We start from the raw sequence: 22,968 nt of genomic DNA, 5'->3' as shown, positions 1-22,968 counted from the left end.
CCCCAATGTAGTATGCAACACACCTTCAAGTGATGATGTAAATGTATACCAAGTTTCATCCATTAATCTTAAATGGCTTTGAAGTTGTACAGTAGAAGGAAATGTGTGATGGAAACATAAAATAATGAAACATTAACTTAATTGTGAAGCTAGAACACTTGTTGTGCAACATAACACACCTTCTAGTAATGTTGTACAAATATGCCAAGTTTCACCATTAATCTTAAATGGTTTTAAAAGTATGGAAGAGAAGGAAAAGTGTGATGGAAAATGGAAAATACTGAGCCATGACATTGACCATGAAGATATGGCCTATAATGAGGCATGGAATTTTCATCCTTTGATCTTACACAACATTCAATTTGTAGAATGGAAGGTAAATATATCCAGCCATGACCTTCACCTTAAAGACAGAACCCATGAGGTGTGAGACATACCTTGAAGTGACAGTGTATAGGCATGCTAAGTTTCTTCCCTTACTATCACATCATCTTAAAGTTTTAAAGCCCGATTGAAAGAGCAATTGAAAACATAATATTGAGCTGTGACCTTGACCTTCAAGTCAGGACACCATACTTGTATGCGTAAGTGTTCTGAGTTTTGTACCTTCATATCAAATAGCTTTCAAGTTGAAAAGCAGAAGAAAATGTGTTATAGAAAAGTTAAAATATTGAACCTTGACCTTGATCTCAAATAAAGTACCCCTAATATGGTGCATGACACACCTTCTAGTGATGACGTTTAGATATGCCAAGTTTCATCTCATAATCTCAAACAGTTTTAAGTGAAAGTGCTATAGGAGGGCATACAGATGGAAGCAATGATACTGTTTCCTCTGAAAAGGCATGAGAAAGAAACAGTTTTGAATTTATTCAGTCACAATAATCTTGATCTCAGACCTTTTGATTCCAAAACAGCAGGCTTCTTTCTTACCCAACATGTCAGTCACCCACAAACTTCTGGTGAAAGTACATGGTCAACAACTGCAATTTTATGCACAACCCATTTTGCTTGCAGTCACAGTGATTCTGACTCTGACCTTTGACCTTTTGACTCCAAATTTATTCTCTTTTTACTCTAAGTTCAAACCTTCCATAAAGTCTGGGTGATGTCCATGATTGCACAGACACTGTTTTATTTAATCAGCCTCAGTGTCCTTGACCTTCTGACACTGAAATTCATTACCTTCTTTCTTACACTGGGTTCAAGCCATCCACAATGTTTGGTCCAAGTATGGTAGTTACAAATAATTTTGTGCAAAAACCATTTTTCTTCTTTAGTCACAGTGACCTTAACCTTTGCCTTTTCAACCAAAATTAATAGATTTATTTCTTACCACAAATGCAAGCCATTGGCAAAATTTGGTAACTGTTGTGGTGTAGCAATTGAGTTATTTTGCAGAAACAAATGGTAACAGAAGGACAAACATAAAATGAATAAGAAAATAGGTAACTGACTTACATTATCCCTATTTGTGACCTAATTAGCTGAAGTTTCATTGAAATATATTATGTGGTTCAAAAAGTATACTCCAGACGAAACTGCAAGTTACAGTACCACATTCTCCATTGTCATGGCATTGACCTTGAGGAAGGAGACCTGTCTATGCTATCCAACAGTGCCAAAGTTTCAAAACAATTTCTCCAACCATTAGAGTCATGGGCCAGTCAAGCAAATATTAATGGACAGATGGACTGATGATGTCATAACATTATACACTCAACATATGACAGGATACATATTGACCTTACTAAGGCAATTAAAAGTTTTCACAAATGAATTTAATAAATATTCAGGTTTATGAAGCAGGCCAGGACCTTTTGGACAAAAAAAGGAAATCCCACAAATTTTTGGGTTGAAAAAGTAATGTTCATCATGAGTTCAGTCTTATTTTGAAATCATCACAATCATCAATTCCTAATAGTTTTTAAAAAATCTGCTCGTTAGTTCCAGTCAGTTTGGTCTGACAGTCTATTTATCTACACTCCTAGCAGGATATTAATGTGGGTCATAAATGGGAGCTACATGTACAAATATTCTCCCCACCCCCACCCCCCATGCCCTTTCAATATTTTTCCCCATTGATTCTTGGCATGCTAAGGACTGGATCAAAGTTTCTCTCTCAAATATTTGCAAGATCTGCATAAAAAATCCAATGATATCCTTCATACATTGGATTTCTAATGATGGAAATACATATACAAGTATACATATTATGAAAAAAAAAACACTTCAATATGGTATGTTTCAAACCTGAATTAAACTGGACATATTTAGTTATAACATTAAATTTGAATGAAGTCAAGAAATGTTTATTTGTTTAAGTTGAGTTTATTCGTTATGTGCCTGAAATAAAAATGGATAGATCTTTTTCCTTGTCTGCACCTGCAACTTGAACTTTGAATATGAGTCACTGGTCCTTTGTAATCCTGATATCAGGTTATTTCAAGTAACAGTATCCATATTCATCCTTTTTATCATCAGTTATTTGTATTTTCCATAAGCATCCCTCTGCAAGATTTTACCATGACAACCATATTCAAAAATGTATTCTTCTATGGGCACATATATATATATATATATATATATATATATATATATATATATATATATATATATATATATATATATATATATATATATATATATATATATATATATATATATATATATATATGCATCCAACTCTATAGTTTTCTACATGTAATAAGATTTGCTTTTATGGAATCATCCTGCAGCTCCAAAGTGTTTTGAACAATGTTCACTTCAGTTTTCATTTAAAATAAAAGCAAAGTTCCAGTGCATTACAAGTATGTGTCAGCTAATATACAATGGAAGTTCATGCTTTCTAGCTAAATATGTATAACAAGTAGGTGAAAAAAATTTGTTAGTGGTATCTAGGGATGGGTATCCATGTTACATTAGTGGTATCTAGGGTTGGGTGTCCATGTTACAATTGTGGTATCTAGGGTGGGGTATTCATGTTACATTAGTGGTATCTAGGGTTGGGTATCCATGTTACATTAGTGGTATCTAGGGTTGGGTATCCATGTTACATTAGTGGCATCTAGGGTTGGTTATCCATGTTACATTAGTGGTATCTAGGGTTGGGTATCCATGTTACATTAGTGGTATCTAGGGTTGGGTATCCATTTTACATTAGTGGTATCTAGGGTTGGGTATCCATGTTACATTAGTTGTATCTAGGGTTGGGTATCCATGTTACATTAGTGATATCTAGGGTTGGGTATCCATGTTACATTAGTGGTATCTAGGGTTGGGTATCCATGTTACATTAGTGGTATCTAGGGTTGGGTATCCATGTTACATTAGCCTCATTAGCTAAAGTCATCATTTTTGCATCTGTTATTGCCTCTCAAACAAGAAAATTTTTGATAAATATTTTATACCTTGGATAAGCTAATTTTTACATCTGAAAGTATAAAATGAACAGTAAATAACATTTGATTCCAAATAATTCCTTCTGTATACCATAACATGTTAGTGGTCCAACAGATAATTATGACAGGTATACAAAATAGATCTTTGAGTTTATTGGGTATTAAAAAATGATGGGAAAAAATTGCATCTATTCCAATGATTAAAGATTTTTGTTCTTTAGACTGCAACTTGTCCATATTTTATGAATCAAGACAAATAACAGAAAAATAAAAATTCATTTTTATGTTTGACTTAATGAAAATGGAATCTGGTACTGCTTTCTTCGTACATAACACCTAGTTATGTTCAAAAGAATATATTTGACTTTATCTGCACCATTGTTCACCTTTAACACAATATGTTGTTTTGTAGTTGTTTTACGGGCCAGTGGCATACACATCGACAAAAATCTTGACACAACAAGCATGTCAAGCCCACCCTAAGTTTTCATAATTGGGTCATTTATTTAGCTAGATAAAGATAAGCATACACTGAACCTATATACTAGCTACAAAGATGGCATGATAAAATGGTACTGACATAAAAGGAAAGTAAAAGGTGGATCTATTGTATAGATAGATGTATGTACATACAGACAGATGAACATGTATGCAGATGCAAAAGTGATTTTTATGTAATGCTCCTGACAAAATGGGCTTAATAATAATGTTTCTGCTTTGTTCTAATAGAGATAAGAATGGTGAAAGGAAAATTGTACCAATGGTACTTTCAGTAGGCCTGATGAAACTGATATAGAATTTTACACAGTGTCTATTGTAAATGTTGAATAAGGCCAGGTAAGTCACACACGTATGAATACTATTTACATTTATACTGCAGTAATAACAAGGTTAGGTTATCTGAGTGAACTACAAAAGCTGAGCTGTTAACTGGGCCCTTTCTTGATTTGGATTACGAATTTTACTCTCCTCAAGATGCTGTTGTTGTTTTGGGTTTAACACCATTTATCAGCACAAAATATGCTGTACATGGCATCCTGTAAAGCTGGCAGACAAAGAACCCAGGAATGTCCCAGTAAGAAGAAATGACCCACAGGAAGCTACTGACAAGCTTTCTCACATATAAGCATTGACCAAGCCTGACACTCCACCCACAAAGAGAGAGGTGAGAGAGCAGTGATTGGTAAAGGCGAGTGCTTTTTACCATTCCCCTTAAAGATGCTGTAGAGGCAGAACACACTGGCAGAAATGTACAGGTATGCAGAATGGTCTGTGACAAGGTATCTACTAGGTGCCAAACAAACCTTTATAAAATTTTCTCCAAGTATACCCAAGTCTCATTTTAAACAAGAGAATCATTTCTTGTGTATCAACCTGAATGATGTTTCCCAGATCTCTGCTTCAACAAAAATAAAGCAAACTTTATTCTTTGATTAAAATCAAAGGAATCTGTTGTAGTTATTTCAGCTTATAGTTGCTATGCCTCCTGCTTGGTTTGGGGGAGGGGGCTAGTTCAAAACACATTAATATGTAACTACACATACTCGGACATACCTTAATTATTAGCCCTCTAATAGGCTGTGGATGATGAGACAAATATATGCTACCATGTAAGGTTGATAAATATGCCCCCAAAAAGTCCATGGTGGGGCTAAGCAAGCCAAGAAAAACTTAGACTCTATGGGATACTTTGAGCCCACTTAGGCAAATTTACTACTAATACAGTATGCACTACTTTGCTGACAGGAATTAAGAAAAAAAATCTGGTTTGGTTTGATTTGCTTAGGTCAAGCATTGAACTAGACTGCAACACATGAAGGTTATCTTGTGCTGATATGAACAGTCAAGTAGTGCTTTGATGAGTAGCTGATCAAATGGTAGGTACTAAACATGCATCCTTCTGGTCTCAAGTCCAATGCCTTAATCACTTAGCCATCATCACAGCTTTCAAAAAATCTAACCTTCAAGTTTTGAGTGCACTGGGGCCACTATATTGATTGCTACACAGCACTCCAATAGCGCCTAGTACAAAATGAAAAAAAAAAAATATTGTTTGAAGGCCAGTCCACTGCCTATTTATAGAAAGATGGATGGCAGTCATGAAAATACTGTATAACAAATTGTCCTAGGCATTTACACCAGATTGTGAAGAACAAACTGCTGTACATCTTACTGTCAATAGTTCTACACCTCCACTCTGTAATCATCTACCCTGACACATCACTTTTGAGTCTGGCCAGATACCAAGTAAATAACTGGTTGTGGAAAAGCTGTTAAAATCCCTTTGATAGAACCCCAAAGGTCACTGTCCCATTTAATTTGGTAAAGAAAAAGACGGGACATCCTATTGTGAGAGGACTGAGGGTGAGAGGATAATTGGGAAAATCTTGCCCCTGGGTGACCTATAGTTGTTTAACTAGTTTTGTTACAGCATCCATATAATTTCTACCTGTAGTTACTTCACTAATGTTACAGTAGCAGATTCTCAACTGAGAAAATTATAAAGTCTATCAAAATAGTATAGAATTTAAGCCATCTTAAATTATCTGCCAACATTGTTTCTTTACTATGTCAGTTATCGGCATGAAAGTGAAAATTTTCGATGATCCTGAGTGGGAACAGCTGTAACAAATTAGGAAGACCAAACAGATGTACCATAAATACTCACGATTTCAACTTCAAACAACAAAGACCCTGATCTGCTGACATAAGCCTATGTTGTTTATTGTAACAATTACTCTTAACAAACTGCGATGATGCAGGTCTGCCAGCGAATCATGAGGTTTGTCGTTGGATCTAACTTGTATGCAAGTACAGACGGTACATCTACCATCAATATCATGTACTGGAAATGTAATAATTCTATACACCATATTTATACCAAGATAAACTATGCTTGATTATAAGTCCCCCTGCCACTACCAAACCTTTACATAATCTGACAAAATGTTTCAAGGATATTCCTCAAAAAATGAGTCCACTCTCTGCTGTAAAACTGCAGAATGTGTTTAAGAACACAACACAATTTGAACAGATCCAGTAATGTTGCAAAATTTTCAGTATAAAAGGAATTCAAAATCATAACTCTATATAAAGATCAAAATCATAACTCTATATAAAGATCAAAATCATAACTCTATATAAAGATCAAAATCATAACTCTATACAAAATTGTCAAGATTATTACCTGGGCTTTAAAATCAGGCATTTTTATAGTGTGTGGCCTGTGACTGTTTTCTCTCATTAATAATTTCTGATCCAATAAGTGGATGGCAATTATTTACATGAAATACGGTAAAAAGCCAAAATTGATGTGACGTGATGAAATAGAAATGATAGTAATTTATTCATTAAGAATAATGATGAGCTGGACAAAAAGATCTCACAGGGAAATCGAAGCATTAGTCAGCCATGAAATTTATTTTCAGCAAAGACATGGCTGGGATTTAATCATATAGCTTAGACTGAAAATCCAAACATTTTCTGCTAGCCCATAATTAGAATACCTATATATTGATTTTTACAAATCTATCAATTCAATAAATGTTTGTTACAGTATTTCCTCACATGCATCTTGAGATGAGAAATGGTCTTACTATACGCTTGCAAGAAAAAGTTGTTAATGTACCAGGAATGACAATGACAAATGACAACAATGACAATGACAAATGACAATAATGACAATGACAATGATCATGTAAAATATGCAAAGATCAGGCCGATCTTTTAAAATGGATGCCAAGATGTTTTCAATTACTTTTATGAAAAAAAATGTTTATTTCTGTATATCTAGGGCCATAATTAGGCAATTTTCTGATGTACACACAATAAGAAAGCTATGGAGAGATGGGATTCTTGATCTGTTAGACATAGTATTTTGATTTCATACATTGCACACCATTGCATGTGTGCATGATCAAGTGGTAACTTACCAACACTGGTCAAATTTAACTCAAATGATAGATTTAGTTTGTAACACTTCTCATTGAAAAAGTATGTGAACTTCATTAAATCTCATGATATGGCATCTTCACTAGATCCTTGATTCTAATATGTTAACCCTCTCTATACCTTGGTGGATCAATCAGATATTTCAGTGCTTCGAGTCTGTGAGCAGGCCACGCATACTTATAATCAAAATCAGGTTGTTCAAATCTAAACACTGTTCCTACACAATTGAGACAAGGGGAGCAAACAACTGGAATGGACTCAGAAATGAGCATTTTTCCACTGCCAGTCCATGTTTGTACAAAGACATCCTTTACCTCAAAAACACCTGTAATGGCATCTGTCTGGTACATTCATACTTTTGATGTTAAACTTACAAAGCATCCTTTTGAAGTGTATTGCCTCCACTATTTTTGACCCATGTACAATTGCTGTTACACGCTATTGCTTTGTTGGCATTACATAATAAGTGAAAAAACTCCCAACATCCAATAGATGTCGTTAGGACAAAGCACTAAACTATCTAATGATCCGCCAAGGTGTAGATAGGGTTAACATATTGGAGCCTTGGCCAATGAGGACGATGATATGGTAACATATATACTTTCTTATAATTTGGATCTATCTGCAAACAACATCAACCCTAATCTGCCATCATATAACTGATGTCAGATAACAAAATGAATCAACCATATATGCAAAAAGTAAAAAAGTTTCACAGTTATGTTTAAATGCCTGCAAAATGTGTTGTAAATTAAATGTGAATATTAATGCAAAACCTTCAAGACCAGATCTGAATCTGTAGTTTCCAGAAATAAATTAATTTTAAATAAAAACTAGACTATTAGCTCCCAAACCCCATTTCTTACTGTATGTATTCAATGTGCAATAAATATATTTCCCATATGATTCCTACCATCAATTGATTTAATAGAAATGTACATGAGCTAAAGGTGTCATTACAGGTGTGAATGGCTTATCAATATTTTGTATGCAGAGTAATAACAAGGCATGTGTACCAAAGGTGAGAAGATATTTAATGGAAAACTTTTGATTGATTCAAATTAGCTCACTCTGTTTAAATATTGGCAGGTATATTTTAAACCATTTTCCTCAATGCAGTACAAAAGGAGCTTTGTGCTTGTCATGGATTACAAATCTATGAGACCAAAATTATTACAAAGCAAGATTAAAGATTTGAGAACAGCTTTCAAAGTTGAAGGATAATATTCTCTACCCTCTGAGTGCCATGAAGCAAATGATGAGGTCCAATTGCTTTGCTCTTGAAACATCATCAACATGTTACCTTTAATCTGCATGGCCTTGTTGCAGTTCCATGAATAATTTTTGATATACTTGTCTACTGTATTTATCATTTGCTTGATAAAAAAGCTCAACAATCTCATTTTACTAAATCTGTAGGGCACCATCAAGTTTTAGAAAAGGTAGTAAAACTGAACGTAATAAAAAATAATTCCTCTCTTTTTATGCAAGGCTGTTCACATTTAAATACTGTGCCTTTCTTTGAGAATAAAATAGTATCACAAGGCACTGAGATCACACCAGTAGACTAAAGTCTGATAGAAAACATGATCAAATGATTCAACTTTTTTAATCTTCTTTTCGAATGTAAATTATATATAAAGTTGGATTTACTAATAATGATTATGGTTATTCCTAAGTGCTTGGTCTACAAAGTCTACAATGACAAATATGTCCTTTATGGGTAGGTGTCTTTAATACACAGGTAAAAATGACCCAAAATAATAATAAAAGTGAACCATAAACAGCCATTCATATGTAGGTGTTCATAAAGATGATAGTGAATACATACAGTGTAAAATTTCTGTTTAAAGATTCAGTACTTTTAATATTGATAGTAATTTTTTTCAAAATCATTTCAAAATAATGCAGCTGTGGTGTAATGTGTAAAGCAAGAGTCACAGTCTGGTCATCTATACATTCATCACCAACTATTTCAGTAATGAGTGTCATATTTTAGAATTTTGTTACACATACCATTTTGGCAATTATTCAAATTTATTTGGAAACTTGTATATCCATTTTACTTTAGAAGGTAAGTATTTACATGCCCAAAGAAATATCTATGTCAAAACCGAGATTAGTATGTCAAAAGGGTAGGCTAACAAGATTTACAAAATCATATGCCGAATGTTGTACAACACAGCAACACAAATAGATTATTTTGTGCCAAGGCAATTGGAGTCAAGTGAAATGCCCAGGGACATATGATGGAAGCTGCCATGAGCCAATTCAGTGGTAGGATTCAAACCCATAACCTTCAGTTTCAAGTCAAGTATGTTGGCCTCTGAGTCATCACCATGACCCATGACTCCATTAGTCACCTCTTAAGACATGAAGGAAAGCACAGCTGGACTTAGACTGGCATGAAGTACAGCAAAATAAGATGTTAACTCTAGTTGTTTGAAGCAGGAAAGAACAATCTTGCTGAAAAGTACTGAAAACTTTCTATTTTCCCTTTAGCACAAATGATGCATGTAACAAAGGGCAAATATATCTCATGATCGATACCTCTGAATTGACTTTACCAGCATAGACATTTTTCATCATTATATATGACTAGATGCAACATAATTAATAAAAAAGTAAAATCCATTTAAGGTACACCTGAAAAATCATTTCACTTGCTTAAAAAGGACAATATATATGAACTCCTTTTCTTAAGGTTTAAGTATTTGTCACTTGTATAAAAAGAACCTACATGTGCATGGTCACTTGAATGTCTCTTCTGTATATATTTCACTGAATTATGAAATCTTAGTATCTTATAATTTATATCTATTTAATCATAAATATAAACTGTAATTAGTCAATATATTTGACCCCTAGTTGCCAGCCTATCTGGGTCTACTAAAGATTAAATTAAGTCCCATCATCCAATATTCACCTACTACTTTGGCATAGAAGATACATGAAATGGGCAAGTTAAATAAGTTTTACTAACTCTGCAATGACTTTGTCAGGGCTAGTTGGGCATGGAAATTGTTATTGCCTGCATCACATTATCTTGGATTCCTGTGCTTGTACAAAGAGCTGGCAACTATATACATAATTGAAGGTCTCAGTTCCCAACATTGATTTATAGCCCAGCACAGGAGATGCATGGAAGGTCATCTCAAAATAGAAATTTTGTTCTTTTTTTCTAAACAAACTATGGGCAAATTGCATTTATGTTTTCTAGCTTAACAAAGATTTTAAGTTGCCCAGTTAGTTGGGTGTAGGAATATGAATCATTTTGCAGATAGCTTGTACAAGTCTTCAGTTTTGGAAGAACAAGTTTAGTCAGCTCAAGTAGCAGAGTTGAACTGTAGATGTCCTGTTATATTATGTAGAATCAAAATACAGTTTAACACTGACTAACAATGAGGCAAAAATGAAGAGGTAAACCATAGTTCTTAGAGTTGATCAGTTTGTGTTATATATTTTAATTTGGAGAAACTTCTTATTATACATGGCTTTTAGTATGAATGGTCATCAACCAATAGAAAACACTATCAAAAACATGTCTCGAAATGTCTCATGGACACTGAGGTGACACAAGTATTTATAAATACTGAACTGATGAAGTCATGCATTTTATCCATAAGTTTTTCTCCAGTTTACAAAAATGTAAATCTTAGATAGAATTACAACTGATGACAAAACAATAAATGTTAGAACATCTCAACACATAAAACAGGATGTCATCCTACCTTTCATACATGCCCCCACCAGAGAACTGAGGAAGATAATTTTCAACAGCTATTCACAGTATCCCAAAAGAATCATACTGTTATCCCTTGTAGAGTATAATACTGAGACTTCCACAGAAAGGCCGTGAGGTATATTTCGTGGAAAGCATACATTAGGTTGTAATAAAAATATCTGCAAATTAACTTGTACCAATAAAATAAAAGAAATACAGGTTGGAACTGTGCAAAATCATCATATGGCTTTATATTATTCAAATAACTTGAATCTGTTCTAATAAGCTGCTGCCCCTCTCAAATATGTGTTTTCACTAGCACCCATCCAACCCGATTGTTTTTTAATTATTTTATAAAGAGTTTGGTACTTTGGTAGTTTAATCTGTGCATGCAAGAATATATTATCTCTGTCTGTCTGTCTGTCTGTAAGTATGTATGTATGTGTGTATGTTAGTAAGTATGTATGTATGTATGTATGTATGTATATATATATACATACCTTACACTTTCAAAGGCATTTGCAGAAGCACACATTTGTATGTTGTTGGCATAATCATCTCAATAGAAATTCATAGTTATTCATAAAAATAAACCTTTTACTAGGAGTATCAGACAGTTAAAGCAGCATGATCATCAGTGTAACTTGTACTTACCTGAAGATTTGCTGTCAGAGTCTATCATAGCTTCTGCATTTTAACTGGCAAACAGAAGCAATTAAATTGCCCAAAAATCCTGGCCAATTAAACCACTTAATTCATTCTGCACCCAGTTTTAAACCATCCATTTGGCAAATGCTCTACCTCAAAACTGGTACTGTATGTTGATACAGTCATTTGACCTGACGGTGTATTCATTCACTCACTGGGTATGAAAATGATACTAGAGTGGTTTGTGGTGGGTCTTATTTCTCCATTGCATGCAGTTCAGCAGGCAAATCTAATGACAAGAGAACTCACGATAGGATAACTACATATTCTATAAACTTAACGACTCAAATGGGCATGATCTGACTAGAATTTTGTATGTTCCAATGTGTGTTAATTTTCAAGCCTTCTAAATGCAAATGCATAATAGATAGATTACAGGGATCATCAGAAAATACCTATATGATGTCATAATGAAATGTGTACAGAGCTCTGGTCGGCAGAATCATGAAGAAATCAGAAAAAAAACTCGCATAAGATGCAAATTTATTACCAAATGAAGTGGAGCTCACTTATTATCAGCAAAAATTAAATGGCAAAAAGATTATAAAGGACTGCCTCTACTGATTTAATTCAAATAAAGATAGATAAAATTTGTCCTTTTTTTGTTTAATTATCATCATGTATATTTCTCTTTTGGTGATAGTTTCTTAGGCCTTTTAACTTTTAGTTCCAAACCATACTTTTTTAAAATAATTATATATGATTATGTTCATCTGGAGTCTTCTTTAATATCTCTTCTAGTTGACCTGTATCACTGTTTTTAATAAAATCTTCTTTTTATTTTCTTTCCATCTCAGTTATTATGATTATGTATTATTGTCGACAAGTAAAATTTACTTAGTTTTGTGATAGAAACTAAAACTAGTAACTAACCAGCAGTAAAATGTTGATAAAGTTCATGAATGCATAAATAATCATATTTTAGATCATTGCTAGAAATAACAGAATAGTCAATAACACATGTCATTTTGAAAGTTGCAGAATCAATTATGATATCATCATCACATCTTCTATTTCATGTAATAAGATAATTATTTATGTCTATCAGTATTTTCACAGTGGCATTAATTTTCTGATCAAGTATTTCTTGCTTTTAGGTCAATTATACTCATCACAAATTTTTTGCAGTATCATTGAAACAAATTAACATCTCAGCACAAAAATTGACATATTTTTGTAGAAGAAGCATTTTTTAAAATAATTATTGATCTTAGGTCCAGTTAATGACACATACTGAATCAATGTACACATGACAGTAATTATAGGATACAGCATATCAATTTCATCTTTAATAAAGAAACCTTGAATCCAATAGAGGACCATAAACTACACCAAAAAAAATTTCACAAGTTTCAGAAATCAATTAGTTTTATTGATTTGAAACCAAAGTACATAATCTTAGTCAGACTTAATGATAGTTACAGAAGGAGAGGTATTATTTGTTTTTTTGACAACATTGCCGCCCTGTAGTTAGTCATCAAATATAGGATAAGTCTATGGTCTTTCTGCCAACCAGACCAGGACCCACCCACCTCCATTACCATTCCCATTGACATCATGGCAATGAATGCTATTCGATTACAGAAGACAGAACAACCAGTATAAAACAATTGCACTGAGTAAAAGTATGTACTAAGCAATTCAAGTCTTCCTTCTAACAATTTGTTAATGAGGGCACTTGAATGTAATTAGTTGGTTAGATTTTAAGTAGATACACAGAAGACTTAAAAAAGATGTATTTGTCAAATGTGGGTCAACTCAAGTATATCCATTGCAGCATTAATGGTGATTCTTTTATTGTGTTTCATACATAAAATAAAATAAAATAAATAAATAAATAAATAAATATATATATATATATATATATATATATATATATATATATATATATATATATATATATATATATATATATATATATATATTCCTTTTAATTTGATATAGTTACTGACACATTTCTTATTAAAAATCACTCAGGTTAAAAGGTAGTGGTTTATCCAGTTTTATTACACTGCAATAATTTAATAGGCAAGAGATATTGTCAGCAAACAATTACAAAGATGCTTGTAGACATTTTCAAAAATTCACAGTTATTCACACTCTAGCAAGCTGGATTTATCTGAGCCTGCAGATGTTTGATGCTGTGTTTAGATTTAATTTGAGACGAATAATTTATTTAAATTATTTATTGGAGTTACAACTAAAGCAACAATTTGATATTATTGTGAATGTTTTTCAATGATGTTCTACACAATGCCATTGCAATACATCAAGACTGTTGGCATTTCAGCACATTCAAGGATATTGGCAAATCAGCATATTCAGGAACTGGAATTCATTTGGAATACACTAATCTTTTGAACTTATTTAATAAATTGAACTTATTGTTTAAATTTTAGGATTATTTTGGATTTAATTCATAATATTGTAAGTTCCTCTTACATTTTCGTTTTATAACTTTGAGGATTAAATTATTTAAATTTTTCCAAACTTGGTTTTTACTTCTTTCAGTTACTTTCTGTTAAGCTCATAACAACCAACCAATCAGGTTTAGCACTCCTTAAAAAAATTGAAAGTCAAATCACAGGACAAGTTGCACTACTGAGATTGAGTTATATGCTGTATATGCTTAAAAAACAAATCATGAACTCAACACAGTTGTGGAGATCTAAGTTTTTTATGTGCATCTTCTGCTGATGATCATAATTTGTACCAAGTTCCATGGCAATCCATCAACATATGAGGCAGTGTTGTGCTAATGAGATTGTATCATACACTGCATTAACCTGCAAGACAAAACGAACAATAGCTTTAAACAAGATTATGGTGGAGCTGAATGATTTGTCGGCATGGACATTTTCAGATCATGACCAGCATATTAACCAAGTTTTATGGCAATTCATCAAAAACTGCAGGACCAGATGTGCTAATAAAATGTGTCATACACAAGATGTAAAAGGGCAATACATCTAACAAAAATTGCAGCATTACAGTTTTTTTAAAACAAACATAAAAACATTTTATTGCCAAGATCACAATCACATTTATAATGGCAAATGTTCCATGCAGTCCATAAAAAACCGAGGGACTTGTTCTTGCTAGAAAAACAATACAATACTACAAGACAAAATGTGCAAAATCACAAACACAAATTGCAGGAGAAAAGTGATTTGTCAATAACTTAATAACTTTTAAAGTTTTATGGCAATCAATGAAAAACCGCAGAACAAGTTCCACTAATATGTACCAAAAGAAAGGACAGATGGACACAAGGGTTACTACATGCTCCATATTTTAAGAGAGCTCCACTTACAAACAATGTCTAAGGGAAACACGAGTGTCTATTACAGGAAAGCTCATTAAATCATCATAGAATAATGTCTAATGGAAACATGAGTGTCTATTACAGGAAAGCTCATTAAATCATCATAGAATAATGTCTAAGGGAAACATGAGTGTCTATTACAGGAAAGCTCATCAAATCATCACAGAATAATGTCTAAGGGAAACATGAGTGTCTATTACAGGAAAGTTCATTAAATCATCATAGAATAATGTCTAAGGGAAACATGAGTGTCTATTACAGGAAAGCTCATTAAATCATCATAGAATAATGTCTAAGGGAAACATGAGTGTCTATTACAGGAAAGCTCATTAAATCATCATAGAATAATGTCTAAGGGAAACATGAGTGTCTATTACAGGAAAGCTCATTAAATCATCATAGAATAATGTCTAATGGAAACATGAGTGTCTATTACAAGAAAGCTCATTAAATCATCATAGAATAATGTCTAAGGGAAACATGAGTGTCTATTACAGGAAAGCGCATTACATCGTCATAGAATATTATCTGAAATTCTTTTCCAGTTTTCATCATTATAAATTAATGTACAAGTACAGTCACAAGTTATGTGAATGATTTAAAGTTGGTCATACAAAAAAATGCAACCCACCATGAATGCAAACTAGACCTTATTTTGAAACCCACCATGAATACAAGCTAGACCTTATTTTGAAACCCACCATGAATATAAACTAGACCTTATCTTGAAACCCACCATGAATACAAGCTAGACCTTAAACCCACCAAGAATACAAACTAGACCTTATTTTGAAACCCAAGATGAATACAAACTAGACCTTATTTTGAAACCCACCATGAATATAAACTAGACCTTATTTTGAAACCCACCATGAATATAAACTAGACCTTATTTTGAAACCCACCATGAATACAAGCTAGACCTTATTTTGAAACCCACCATGAATACAAACTAAACCTTATTTTGAAACCCACCGTGAATACAAACTAGACCTTATTTTGAAACCCACCATGAATATAAACTAGACCTTATTTTGAAACCCACCAAGAATATAAACTAGACCTTATTTTGAAACCCACCATGAACACAAACTAGACCTTATTTTGAAACCCACCATGAATACAAGCTAGACCTTAAACCCACCATGGATATAAACTAGACCTTATTTTGAAACCCACCATGAACACAAATGAGACCTTATTTTGAAACCCACCATAAATACAAACTAGACCTTATTTTGAAACCCACCATGAACACAAACTAGACCTTATTTTGAAACCCATCATGAATACAAGCTAGACCTTATTTTGAAACCCACCATGGACACAAACTAGACCTTATTTTGAAACCCACCATGAATACAAACTAGACCTTATTTTGAAACCCACCATGAATACAAGCTAGACCTTATTTTGAAACCCATCATGAATACAAGCTAGACCTTATTTTGAAACCCACCATGAATACAAACTAGACCTTATTTTGAAATCCATCATGAATACAAACTAGACCTTATTTTGAAACCCATTATGAATACAAGCTAGACCTTAAACCCACCATGAATACAAGCAGAGACATGTTTTGTTTGCTAATTGTCAATAGTGACAAATTTCAATCCTCATCAATGTTCAGCTCATTGCTATTTACAATTGAGAAAGCATGCAAATAATAAAGAAACTTTACAATTGAGAAAGCATGCAAATAATAAAGAAACAGCCATTTGCTGGCAGCACTATAACTGTAAAGACTGCTCCAACTGAGTGAATTACTCCTTTAAGTGACAGTTCAAGATCAGGTAGACATTTATTGTTCCTGTAGGGAAATCAGATTATGATATGCAGTTAATTTCAAATAAACTTTTAAACTAATTAATGATTCAACTGCATGGTTAGTGTGGTAAATATAATTCTGTCATTTTATGTCCTTCAAACTGTAATAACACTATTCTCTTATGATCATAAACGTTTCAATGTCCCTATCATAAAACAATAAAGTGTGCCAAACCTTACTCCAGGAGAAGAGCAAACAATTACATAGATATCAACATGTCCCAGTATTGACAGATACTGATCTTAACTGATTTACAATCAGTGAGTATTACTGCCCTCTGGTCACTTTCCATGACCAATGGTCAGTCTAAATGGGCAAATCAGAGACTGGATATAATCTCTTCAATAGCTGATAAATGGTGTAATTATATTTTTGAGACTAAAAGTCTGACCTCAAAACCATCTATTTTTCTTATCACAGCAGTTAGCTATCTAATTTGTATTTTGCTTTGGTCTCTGGTGTGAAATCAGAAGTAAACAGCTATATTTCACTTGATACTGAATCAGACGGTTTATAGTTGGTCGACATGCAAAGTTTGTCAAATGATCAAGCAATATTCCCAAAAGCTTTTCCACAGTGATAATGTATACACTGGTAACCTTAATAAGAAAAATTCAGATAAAACATTTTGCAATAAAATGTGGTAATTTGGAACAATGACATAAGCTATACAGCAAATTATCTGTTTTATACCTCAGAGTTCATAAGATAATTTGCTCATCTCAGATGACATTATTAATCAATAGGTCTACTCGTGGGTAAAACTCTTGATATCAGATGAGGAAATAGATGTCTCCAATGAAAATGTGTGATTTAGATCCGTATGTATTTGGAATTCACAGATTATTTCTTATAAATGAACAGTAACAAGAACAACAACAAAACATCTTAGCATCAATACATACTTGGTTTTTCCCCATTTTTTAGATTCATATTGGAGAAAATAACATATTTCTGAAATATAATACTGAAACATAATTTTATCCATTGCAGGCTGTCAAGCCAGATTTTAGGTCTAAAATATAGGTATATAGGAATTTGTGTGTGAAAAATATAAAATACAAGATTTTGTTTTTAAACTGATAGGGAAATATAGGGTTTGTGTGTGTGCATGAGAGGAAAATATAGGATTTTGTTTTTAAACTGATAGGAAAGTATAGGATTTTGTTTTTAAATTGATAGGAAAATATAGGATTTTGTTTTTAAACTGATAGGAAAATATAGGATTTTGTTTTTAAACTGATAGGAAAATATAGGATTTTGTTTTTAAATTGATAGGAAAATATAGGATTTTGTTTTTAAACTGATAGGAAAATATAGGATTTTGTTTTTAAAACTGATAGGAAAATATAGGATTTTGTTTTTAAACTGATAGGAAAATATAGGATTTTGTTTTTAAACTGATAGGAAAATATAGGATTTTGTTTTTAAACTGATAGGAAAATATAGGATTTTGTTTTTAAATTGATAGGAAAATATAGGATTTTGTTTTGAAATGGATAGGAAAATATAGAATTTTGTTTTTAAATTGATAGGAAAATATAGGATTTTGTTTTTAAATTGATAGGAAAATATAGGATTTTATTTTTAAACTGATATGATTTTTCTCAAGCAAATAAAATAAATTATAAGTTAATATTTAGAGGATTTAAAGATGATTAGTACCCTGAATTAAAAAAAAACAAAAAGCATTTAAAAACGTCTCAAATACAATGCAGCTATAAAAGTAACCAACAAAAATTAAATGTTGTATTTACAAGCTGAATATATTACCTCCCCTTGTAGCTGGAGTTGAAGTGGCTCAGTGGTTGGCATGCCAGGCTTGTGACCAAAAATGGTTCATATCCTATCTTGGCCCAGTCTTGGTTAGCTACCGTGATGTCTCCTTGGGCAAGGTGCTTTAATCCAGGTGCCCCAGAACCAAATAGCCTTCATGTATTGCTGTGCCATAAAGCACCAAACAAAACCAAGCCCATCATTTCAATCCCATATCCTCACAGCATTTCTTCCTTATACACTGAATTTAATGTCAGCAATAATACTCGTAAAATAAGTTCAGAAATTATCACATGATATCTTTAATGTAACTCTGCATTTTCCTCATAAAATCTTAACAGTACCTTCAAAGTAAATGAGCAAACTGAAAAATCTATATTTTGCTCTCTCATGGAAGAAAGGACTCTTGAATTAAGGATAACATACCACTTGATGCAAATTATTTTAACAATTTATAACTGGTCCTTATCAAACAGTCAAAGTACAAGTTGTATAGTCATCTCTTGGATTTCTATCAAAGGTTCATTCTGACATTTATATCTCTTTATGGATTAAGACAACCAAACTTTCAAGGATTTTGTTTCTGAGAACGTTTTCACTGTTTTGGTTAGAACTCATCCTTAAAGAGAAATTTTGTTTATTAAGTGTATAGTGGGTTGAATATGCAGTACGTATGTACATGCTTATAAGTCAAGTCAAACTGCAAACAAAAATGACCTAGATCTGCCATAGCATAATGCAGCTGCAGATCAGGGTCTATGTTACTTGTTCTACTGATTATTCTTAACAAGCTGCACAGACCCAGATCTGCCAGTGCATTAGGTGATGGCAGATCTGGATCAGTGCAGTTTGCAGTTGGACTTGTCTTATAAGCAATTATATAAGGTACATGATCAGCAAAATGTTGCAAAAACCTTTTATGAACAATATAATACAATGTATAAGGATCATGTGACTTACTGAAATCTGCATCCTGGTAACTGTTGACGACAAGTTTCAAAACAGAAAATAATAAAATAACCGTTTAAAAAAACATCCACCATACCACAAAAAATAACACTACTGGTGTACAAGTATTAAATACACAAGAGGTAATGAAATGTATGGAGATAAACAACATGTAAATTTGAACTAGAAAATAGAATTCAAAGGATAGAATATATTAAAAAAATTAACAACATATGAATTTAAAGCAATTTTTAACAACAGAAGAATTACATAAATCCTTATATTTGTAGGAATTTATAGGAACTTGACAGTCTACCATAAAACCAGCAATGAAATACTGCATAGAAGTATAAGTAGGTATAGTACCATAAAATGGAAATTGTAAATTGTATCAATCAGTTACTGATAAACAGTTATATACTTGTAATGTTATTCAAAATAATAAATTATGATATTTTAGAAAGAAGGGATAAAACTTCTTTAAAGACTCGATACATGCATTATGCACCCTGTTTAACTAAGTATCTTATCGTATTGATTCAGCATTGCTGTTGTTGGTCAACATTGATTGATAGACCTGATATATCCACCATTAGTAAGGAAAAGAATATGAAACAAGACAAATGATTAGACAAGTACATAATACATGGAAGCAATCAAATGAATCACCTAAATTCTGTAAAATAGAAAATTGGACTGAACATGACTGCAGTAATAGAAATGTCTGTTTGTACCTTTTCATCTGACCATGTGTTTTCATTTCCATATTAGGTTGAATACCTAAAATGTTAAAAGCAATAAAGGTCAGAACATTGATAATGTGTCTATTATTAATTGGGTTGCAATGCAGATATGTTCAGTAATGAGGGGATTCTGTTCACCTACTCCATGCATGTCAGATGAAATACATGTTTTCTTAATGTGGTGTGAAGATCAACTTTTTTACTGGAATCGGTATTTGGTTCTAGTGTAACCAATGAATAGGTACAGTGATGTGCATGTACAGTGATGAATAGGTACAGTGATGTGCATGTACAGTGATGAATAGGTACTGTACAGTGATGTGCATGTACTGAAAATGCGAGCAAGAAAATTCTGGCAGATGATGAACTGCAATATTTATTACCTGAGTGTAGCGGCCTATAATGAACATTTTACTGGAAGGTCTAAATGACAGGTGATTATGGTCAACCTGTCTTCATGTTTGTCAACTACCAGAAGGGCCAAGCAATATCACCTTGACATTTTCACCTGTTATAACTTTTAAATTATGCCAGAGACTTAAACGGTAGCAATACCATTTTTATTGCTTTTATGCAAATTACCAAATGTCAGACAATTTACACAACAAAAGCCATCGGAGAGTCAGTTCAAGTCTCTTCATTACAGTTAACTGTTAGTATCCATCTGAACATGTGTGTGCAAATGCTGGTATCTGTGACATATGCTGGGTCATACAGCACCACAAAATTTATTTATTGAACCTAACCTTGTATTCTCAAAACTTTCTGAGCACAAAACAAAAGAAGCATAAATTCCCAAACTTTTGATGATCTATGGTGTCTTTGGTAGGAATAGAGATAGAATCACAAAACATTCAGATTTTTTCCTAATTTGGTTTCCTCTTCCTGACTGTCAAATTTCCATGACATGAATGTCCTCAAAGTGTCGTGTATGATTTTATAGTTCTGAGCTGGCACTTTAAGTGTCTTACTTAAACAAAGTTTTGAGAATATGGGGCCTGAACAGATACATCCCCAGGCACTTGGTTCATAAAGCTGCAGACTTGTAATCTGAGGGTCATATTTTCGATACCCGCCTAGGTTGGCTGCCTCAGTAATACCTTGGGAAAGGCAATTAGCTCACACTTCCTAGCATGTTAAGTATTCCATTAAAACAAACCAAAACCAACAAAATTTCTCCACCCCCACCATGGAACAATTACAGTAAAACTGGTCTTGAAAGACCAAGGCTATGAGAGACAACTTTAATTGATAGACCAGATCCTAAATGCAGATATATTGATTATATAGCATTATGACATGTAATGAGAGACCACCTGTCTTGACATTATGATTGTTTTATGCAGAAGGGGTTGTCTTTCAAGACTGGTTCCACAGAACATGTACTTTGTTATAACTGCTGTATACACTGGGTCTTCAGTATTTTGGGTCAATTGCGGCATAAAATCTAAATCTGGGACTTGAGGACATTGTTAAAGATAATCACCTGTGAAATGTTAGAGTATTTAATGTTTTGAAAAATGTATATTTACACATAGCTGAGGGTCCAAGTGATAAAAAACCATTTTGTACATTTTCTAATGAATTATGTGCTAATTGAATTAATTGAATATGAAAGTATGAAAAAGTACCCTGTCACAAATGAGAATTCAAAATTCAAAATTCATAAATTTGCACATTATAGGCAAAATCTGTTTGACTTATAGACAGATTTTGGGTCTATGCCATGCAGCCAGATCTCCTTCTATATGTTGTCTGTTGAAATCATTATCTCTGTTACTTTGAAAGGGTTTTGCTCTAAATTAATTATAATTAAATTAATTAAATCCTAATCAATACTATTCAAGTCCAATGAGCATTAGCACTTGGATAAACTGAAAATATTTAACTGAGAAGAAAAAATCAGAAGGTACTGTTACTTGTCAGCAAAAAAGTCCCAGTACAGCTGTACATTAAAATAAAACAAAGCACTTAATTCCCAATAAAATAGTGAAATGAAGCTAGTATATTCGTATATATAGTAGTTCATAATGTCTTTTACAAATCTGAGCCACACAAAACACACTTGCATATGGTAATTCATATCATCTTTTGCAATTCAGTCACAGAAAAACACTTGCATATAGTAGTTCATTGTGTCTTTTTCAAATTATCCCCACAAAACACACTTTAAATGAAAATGAAATCATTTACAGAGTGGACTTACCTTTGGTATGAAATCAGATTTAAATGAGACAAATTGTTCCGAGCACCAACTGGGATGAACTGTGGTCTTCAATTTGTCACACAAATTTAACTACAAACGGTATCAGCTGATTCTAAAATCCCTCCTTCACATCATTCTTCAATGATTCTGACAAATTCAAAATTATTCCAATATCCTGAAGCAGAGACAGTACATCTGTATGGCAGGCTTCTGGTTTCCCCTCTGTGTGCAACCACTGAAGCGACAGTGTATGCCTGCCCTTACAATTAAACAAGAACAAGACCCAATTATGTGCTTGTTCAATGTATAAGTTTAAAGGTACATAAATAATCTAACAAAAGGTAGATGGAATTCA

General features: G+C 32.9%; 1 protein-coding gene across 2 annotated transcripts in view; it reads right to left on the bottom strand.

Annotated features, from left to right (window-relative positions):
- Positions 1-11,908, bottom strand: part of LOC149796908 (protocadherin-1-like) — a 45,176-nt gene extending 33,268 nt beyond the window's left edge. Inside the window, exon 1 of one of the 2 annotated variants that reach the window (XM_089961564.1) lies at positions 11,731-11,908. The gene's annotated coding sequence lies outside the window, so the exon portion shown is untranslated. Of the gene's footprint in view, positions 1-11,576; positions 11,667-11,730 lie in introns of those variants that run through there. The other variant, XM_089961565.1, reaches the window with a different exon arrangement.
- Positions 11,909-22,968: the final 11,060 nt, after the last annotated feature.

Source organism: Sinohyriopsis cumingii, chromosome 6, assembly GCF_028554795.1.
Source record: "Sinohyriopsis cumingii isolate HCF-2022 chromosome 6, ASM2855479v2, whole genome shotgun sequence".
NCBI classification, from domain to species: Eukaryota; Metazoa; Mollusca; class Bivalvia; order Unionida; family Unionidae; genus Sinohyriopsis; species Sinohyriopsis cumingii.
This window is presented reverse-complemented; position numbering and strand designations above follow the sequence as displayed.